This window comes from Octopus bimaculoides, chromosome 12 (assembly GCF_001194135.2).
Source record: "Octopus bimaculoides isolate UCB-OBI-ISO-001 chromosome 12, ASM119413v2, whole genome shotgun sequence".
Classification (NCBI taxonomy): domain Eukaryota; kingdom Metazoa; phylum Mollusca; class Cephalopoda; order Octopoda; family Octopodidae; genus Octopus; species Octopus bimaculoides.
The window spans coordinates 15,113,382-15,122,246 of NC_068992.1; positions in this window are offsets into that span (position 1 = coordinate 15,113,382).

The window sequence follows — 8,865 nt, forward strand, 5'->3', positions numbered from 1 at the left end:
TATATATATATATATATATATATATATATTTACAACGTGCCTCTTCCAGTTTCTGCCTACCAAATCCACTCAAGGCTTTGGTTGGCCCAAGGCTATAGTAGAAGACACTTGCCCAAGGTGCCACACAGTGGGAAATTCATTATAAATATTAATCTTGCTCATTAATTTAATCCCACATCTAATTTATAGCTTTTGTTATACCACTGCTTGAAATTTGGTAGCATTGTGTGTAGCAGCAGACCCAGTATGACAACCACCACACACCACTGCATACCATGTAAGGAGCAAGAGAGAAAACTGCTCTGATGAGGGCCCGTGAGGTCTATGGAGAATGTCAGTGGTTTAAAGAAAAGCTGAGCTCTTGAAGTGGACGGAACTTGTGGAGGAAGAAGGCTGACGAAGACTAACCTCAAGATGCTGGACCATACAAAGGATGACAAAGAACCATAATGATTGGTGATACACCAATAAAGAATCAAAATTATTAACAACAACAAAAATAAAAACAATTCTGCCAGCAATTTTAATGGGAAAATGTATTTGCATTGGGAGCCCTTCGCATCGAAGATCGGTGATTGTCACATGCTGACGAAGGGTAAATACCCAGAAACCCGGGTCCGTGCATATCACGTCAGATCGACGATGGGAAGGATGACTTCCCTTTGCAAATACCGACAGGGCACGGAAAGTGTGTCAATAGCCAGCTGGAGGAGATGTTCTCCTGGGGCTACAAGCTACAGTAGCATTCACCCTTAGTGGTTAGCTGCATTTAAGTGGCAAATATACTTCCCAAATTACAATAAACAATAGTGAAGAATGGGAGGTTATAAAATAAGAATCAGAACCAAGAAAAAAGTACAAAATTAAAAAGGGAGAAAGCAATGTGAGATCTTTTAAATTGTGTCTTGACCTGCTAGAAAATAGCAGCTTAGTTTCCTTTAGATTACATTCTGCTGTCTTTCAAAAGAGGATACATTTGGTAGTGTAGTCCTAGATATGCCTGAGAGATAGAATGAACGGGTGGTTTTGGCTGTAATACTTTTTCTGAACATTAACTTTGCTCTCAGTAAGGTATGGATGAGCTAGGGCTAAACAATAAGGAGAAAGAGTGGAAAGGAGAGGGAGGGGGTCAGAGAGAGAGAGTGAGAGAGAGAGAGAGATAAAGGGAGAGGGAGGGAAGGAGGGATAGAGAGAGATTGGTGTTAATAAAGCTAAGTATGCAACAGCCAATACGTTGACGGAGGTGAAAGCAAAACTGAAGGTTGAGGAACACGCCAATCCATCCATCCGTCCATCCATCCATCCATTCATCCATCCATCAATACGTACATACATACATGCATACATGCATGCATACATACATACATACGGCCAGCTAGCCTTCCAACAATTACGGGCAACTAAGTAAACAAGCAACTCGCCGAGCAAGTAAGCTAGCAAGCTGTCAATACAATTCGGTTCTACCCTGAGAGTAAATACATTATTATATAGACAGTTGCTTGTCTACCTGGTTGGCGAGACGGCAGGTGGTTTAATTGCTTGGCTGGCTGGCTGGCTGGCTGGCTAGTCTGTTGGCAAACACACATAGACACACATTCACACATACATACACACATACATACACACATACATACACACACAAACACCTCTGATCGATATATCGATTGATACTTTCAGCGTGACGTGACGTGACGTGACGCTTGACGCAAGCAGCCGGTCGTAATGATAAAGGTGGCAGTAGTGGTAGGAGTGGCGAAATTAGAGAGAGTGAGGGAGGGAGGGAGGGAGATAGAGAAAAAGAGAGGGGGTAGAGAGAGAAAGGTTGTGGGAGGTGAAGGAGTTATTAAGTGTCACCTGAAACCCCTAGACAGGCAATTCGACCTGTTAGAAATAGCACCCAATTCGAAATAAAAACAAGTCACATAATATTGATAGAAATACAAATAAATATTAAAAAGAAAAAACAGGACAGATATTGTAGCGAAATATGACCCGAAAAGGACGAGGATGGTCACGTGTGTTTGATCGGTCAATAAATCTAGGTAAGATTTGGGGCTCAACCATAACAACAACAACAACAACAGCAACAATAACAAACATTTCAGTTTCTTTCTACACACACACACACGCACACACGGATGTGTACGTATACACGTGTATGTGTGTGCGTGCCCACGCGAGTGTTTGTGTGTATGTATGTATAAATGGTTAAAAGTATATGCGTATGTATGTATGTATATATGAATATATAAATGAATACACACACACACACACAGACACACACATAAGTTTGGTGATGCAAAGAGGCAAATAGAACAGAAAACATGAGTATACATACATACATACATACATACATACATAAATACATACATAAATACGCACACACACACACACACATATATAGCAGAACCTTAGGCAAGTGTCTTTTATTATAGCCACGGGCCGACCAAAGCCTTGTGAGTGGATTTGGTAGACGGAAATTGAAATTAGTCCGTCATATATATATATATATATATATATATATATATATATATATATATATATGTATGTATGTATTTATGTGTGTGTATGTGTGTTTGTTGCCCCCCCCCCGCATTCGCTTGACAGCCTATGCTGGTATGTTTATGTCCCCGTTACTTAGCGGTTCGGCAAAATAGGCCGATAGAATAGATACTAGGCTTAGTAAAAATAAGTCCTGGGGTAGATTTCTTTCGACCCTTGAGACAACCTTTAATTTGATTGTTAATAACAAAACACATACACACACACACATACGAACACACAGAAAGATATAGATAGATAGATAGATAGATAGATAGATATGTGTCTTTATTGGCCACATAGGGCTGAACACAGTAGTGACAAAATACAAAGAAGAGCTTTTCTTTTGGGAAGGAAAGTAAAAAAGGAAGGGGGTAGAATTTCGATCAAAAAGGATCGTGGAAAAACAAAAAAGGAAGAAGCCGATCAATAGGAATCGTGTATCACAGAAACGTTATAATGTAAAAGGGGGAACAGATTAGATTTATCCGTGGAAAGAAAAGCCTACGGAAAAGACCACCGCAACTTTGGGCAATAATGTCATGCAAAAAACGCATTACAGTAAAAGTGACCGACGATTTTCTTTTAAGAATTTAAGATGTATAGTCGGGGGAAATCGCAGATACGCGCTGTGCAAGATGTACTCGAGCTTTGTCCAACTTTCGCAAAACTGACTGGAAATCCATTCCAGAAGAAATCCTGACACGGAAGGAACTAGAAAGTTTCTCTACGCCTGACAATGCCATAAATCTCGAGCAGTTTATGTCGATAAAGTAAGCCTTGTGCATTAGATATGTTTGAGAATGAAAAAAAAATATATAATTGCTAGAAAATGGAATGTTCTTAGGAAACGTTGAGCAAAAATTTTGAATCGGTTAAACGGTCAATATAAGGCAAGAAGACCACAAGAGAGACGAGGACTATCGAGAATATAGAATCGACACCACAGTTCTACAAAGGAAAAGGGTAACCATCGATTATTTGGACATAAATGCGGAAGATGTAACATCGACCGTTGATAACATCCACAGGCCCCAGTGGATTTCTAGCAAGCCTCCTAAAAACATGTAAACAGGCTTTAGATAATCCACTCCCTATACTTTAAGGAAGTTTCTCATCAAGTTAGAAATCTCTTTAAATGTTGAAGGATGGCATTAATATACCCTTGGCATGAAGGAGAAAGCAGAGTAGATGCTAGAAATTACAGACTTATCTGTCTTATTACGTTCATCAGCAAAGTCATGAAACGGATTATTAGAGAAAAGCCGATCACGTTTTTTAAAGAGAATAATTTGTTTGCTAACAATCAGCATGATTTTCGCCCAGGAAAAAGCTGCTGTACACAGTTACTGTTCGCTCTGAAGTTAACTATGCTACCACCTATCTAACAGTGTTTCTTAATTCTCTGCGTTCCATTGGTGTCCTTGTTTCACAATCTGCAACGGAAGACCAGAGCACCCAATACGCTGCAATGGGATTTGGACGCACCAAATCTCTGTAACGGTACAAGACTGGCTGTCAAAACTCTTATTGTCCACATGACTAATACTGCTGTAGCGAAGCCTAGAATCGAAACTTTGTGAGCCTGGTAACGAGAAATAGGTGACAGGATATCAGGTAACTTGTTTTGAATTCTAACCAACCATATTTCTGCAGCGATCGTTCGATCGTGTGTAGTTTTGTGGAATTTTCCATCATTTTCCCCTTAAAACATGGCTATGAATATAGAAGCGCGCTTCAACGACAGCGAGGTACCAGCGTTCCGGGAGGAGAAAGACTTCTTGTTCGCTGTTTGATCCAAAGTTAAAAGATGTCGATGGTCCACCACGAGCATTTAATTTTCCCGCCTCTCACAGCATGAATAAAAAGCCGTTAATTTCTTAGCCAAAAGTACAACGTCTATTCATGTCCCTCTCCTTGTAAACAGTAAAACAGCCGTCAATAAATAACTGCTGTAAATATAGTAAAGTGATGTGGAAATAAGTGATTTTATTAGAAATCTCAGTCGATTCGGTTGTATATGGGGAAACAGCACGCAGCCAAATTTAACCCAACCAAACAATCGTTCATCACACCCATCCAACGAGAACCAGCAATGGTGACCCCAATAGAGAAAGGCTAATAACCAAAACCTTCTACAATGGTGACCCACGATTGTTCAACAAGTTACCGACACGCAATGTTTATTCAAGCTACACTGGGGACCAAGATGCTAGAAATTGCAATCAAAGCAAGCTACGTTGATGAACAACGTCTTCCGAGTCAGAAAATCGACGACTGGTCTGCTCGAAATGGCAGCTAATACCGACAGTTTATAAACAAAGAAGAGTTTGTCCAAAACTTCTAACTTATAGTATCGAAGTGAACTTCATTCGATGCTTTTTGAATGCTGTTACAGAGACTGTCGGTATTTGAGATTTTTCCATTGTTTTTTCCTTGTGACATTTAAAATTATTTTTACTACGGAACATCAGCCTCATCCTCTTTTACTGCAGCCACCGCAGATCATAGAAGTCCGCTATGAAGGCTGCGTCTCTTATTCTGTGCACCCAACTAGACAGGAAATACAGAGGTTCGGTTGGCACAGCTCAAGGTGCACTTCTTGATAAACGGACGGGCGCCAACTTCATTTTCTCGTTTGAGTCCTTCCTTTTGTTCTAAGTAGTGTGGTCTAGGTAGCCTCCCCAAGAACTCATACTGAATAAACACATATCCTCATCACAATTATCATTAAAGAAAAAAACAAAGGCGGTGGGCTGGCAGAATCGTGAGCACGCCGGGCGGTATTTCGTCCGTCTTTACATTCTGAGTTCAAATTACACGTAGGTCGACTTTGCCTTTCATCCTTTCGCGGTCTGTAAAATAGACACCATTCAAGTGCCATTTGTTCCTCCCCTCAATAACGGCTGACCCCGGAGCCAAAATTTGAAACCATTATTATTGTCAGCGATATCATGCCTTAGAAGAGCTGTTTCAAATATTACGGGAGATAGATAATTATTTGTTCTTTCATTGCTTCTTGTTTAAATATGTTGAAACTCATAAAATATTGAAGTATTATGCTATATGACTCAGATTCTTAATTTCTTTTTATGAAATTTGAAATATTTTCAAACATTGCAATACCTATTAAGGTTCCGATTGAAGGAGTAATAAACTGGAATATTTCAGAAATAAAAAAACAAATTTGGATGCGAAACAACGAAATGATAAATCGCTTTCTATAATCCGTTGTATTTAAAACTAAGCACTAGTTGAAGGGTAATTCTAACAACTATGGATATACGATGTCTTTATGCTCCCCACCTCTCTCTCTCTCTGTCTTTATAACAAATATGTATGTATGTATGTATGCATGTTTGTATGTATGCATGTATGTATGTTTGTATGTATGTATGTAGGTATGTATTGTATGAATGCATGCATGTATGTACGTATGCATGTACGTACGTATGTATGCCTGTATGATTTATGTATATGTGTATATATATATATATATATATATATATATATATATATATGTATATAAACACACATTCACACCAACACACCCACACATGTACTGTCCCTTTTCTCTTCATAGCGAGCATGTATGTATATGCGTATGTATGTGTGCTTTAATGTATGTATGTACATGTATATACACACACATACGTAATATATATATATATATGTGTGTGTGTGTGTGTGTGTGTGTGTGTGTGTGTGTGTATTCTACACATACATAAGCATTCAATAGATATACGCAGATACGTACACACGCACACAAAAATAATATATACCCACTTGTTTTCAAGCATATCCATATATTAAATGTCGTACACACACACACACTACATATATGTACACATGGAGACACACATATAGATGAACCAGCAACCTTTCTTTCTCTCCCCACCTTCTCGTCGTCGTCGTCGTCGTCGTCGTCGCCAGAAATATCGACAAAATATTGACAAAAATTAGGATTATTATTGTTGCTGCATCACTTGTTACACTTTTTTTTTCCTCTTTTGTCTTTTCTCTTTAGATATACTGCCTCCCTGCAATGGGCCCTATGATATAATGTCTCCCTGTAATGGACCTGATGTGAGAGACATATGCCAGGTTGAAAAGACCGCTACTTCCTCTACCGAGCATCAATACCACTTCAATAGGATACGGAGACGAGGATATACCTATTGCTGTAGTGAAGGTGTCACCGTGTGTTTGTGGCAGTAAGAAGCTTATGTCTTGACTCACGCTAGAAAAAAAGAAATGGGCTGCGCAGTAAGCGAATTCATATCAAATTTTACTGTGCCGAACGGTTGTATAACACGGCCACCGCCCTCTAAACGTTTGAAGCTGTTAAGCTTGTTGTGTAGTAAGCTCTTACGTCAATAAAAAGAAAGAGAAAAAGCAAGAAGGATTAGATAAGAGTACACTTCTTCCTTGCACATTTGTATATACAAAAATATACACATATCTCACACACGCACACACTTATATTGTATACACATTAATGGATGGCCGTTGGCCTTGTTGGGTTTATCTGCTGCTTTGGCAGGATGTCCTAAAATCAATCTCTTCACCGTTCGCGCTTGGTGGGTTTGCCGGTTTAGTGACCAACGATCCAAACATGCAACAGATTGCATAGAGTTGCATGATACCAGCAGTGCTCATGAGTCACCCACCACTGTTTGTCTTTGTCTCAGTTAGAAAGACCCCTTTATTGTTAATACCCTGTAACTGTTTGTCTATAATTTTTATCGCAGTTTTATATCTCTGTGCGCTGTGCAAGTCACAATATTTAAACCAATTTTATTTCAGATCTTTGCCCTTGGACTTTCCACACGAGTGACGTCCTGCTTTTAGCGCTGAAATTTTAATGACTCTGGACGAAAAAGATAATTCACTAAAATGGATGAATCCATGTTTATTTTATTTGACCCTTCGCTAGTTTCTTCTATAAGTCTTTCAATATGTTTCGAAAGTGGGTGGGCAAAAGAGACCGATAGCGTCAGTACCAGGCTAAAAATTCTTCATGGTGGTGCCCTAGCATGACCGCGGTCTAATGACTGAAACAAGTAAAAGATAAAAGATATATAAATATATATATATATATATACACACACACATACACACACTCACACACACAAGCATACACGTACATACACACACACACACCCATAGATACTTAGGGTGGGGAACTATTTCTAAATAATTCCCCAACTGAACGGTAAAGAAGAAATTTTTAGCACGAGGGGTTAAAACCTTTCAACGGATGGGAAGATTGTACCAGCAGACTTGTCCTTTTTGATTTCTCCTATATCTATAGTCCCATCGCAAGTTTTCAGAAAAGCATTTCTTCTTAAATGTTCATTCTAAAATTGTTAGCTGAAGTCTCAGCTTATTTAGTAATCGAATTACTAAACGTGCGTCTAGAGTGATTAGATACAGATGTGACAGATGTAATGCAGACGATCTGAAAGGTTATGAGTAGTATATACGGAACTAACAATATAATGCTAAGTTCAATAACTATTTCGAAATATTTTCGCTCAAAATCTTTTTTCTTTTTTTTTTTTAATATAATGACTAGGGTATCAGCTATTATTGGTACCGTTTTCACTCTCATAAAACCTTGCTTATTTTCCCTTTCGGATTTCGGTCGTACACTAGCTTTTCAACCTCTGTCTCCCAGCGAAAATTTAACCTGAACCGAAGGAAATATTCATCAACCTGTTCAAAAATATCTTTCCGGATTTTATGATTTCAGAGCGGTTCGTTTTGGCCCCGTCTCTCAGCAAAGATCAGCATGTTTCAGGGTATCATAATTAAACTGGGAAATTATTTTTATGCAAATAGAATTTATATTCAGTTTTGCATGTGGGAGTGTCTGCATATTATCGAGTAGATACACCTACCTACTTATTCATGTCTCTCGATATATTATGTCTTTTGCAAGGACTAGGCAGCCGGAAATGAACTGGTCGATTGTTTCGTTACGTTGATTACATTGTCTGCAGTTCACGTTAGACATCTTGTTTTATTATTTTAATTTTGGTAGTTCTTTGTCGTTAGATATTGATTTTATGCCACTAAAATCAAACCTTCCATTTCTGCTTTTGTGTCACTGCTGGCTTTTCATACTGACACAGTTCTCGACTGTGTCCAGTCTTCCAGAGTACTGTCAGAGAAGTTTTTCTCTCCATTTATCATTTAACATTCTTTTGAGATTCGTTTCGTTTCGAATTTTATTCCTTTTCTTTCTCTTTATTTTTCTGTAACTTTATTCCTATCTAAAGCTTTTCTTTTCCCTCGGTACAATTAACTCATAGATTATAT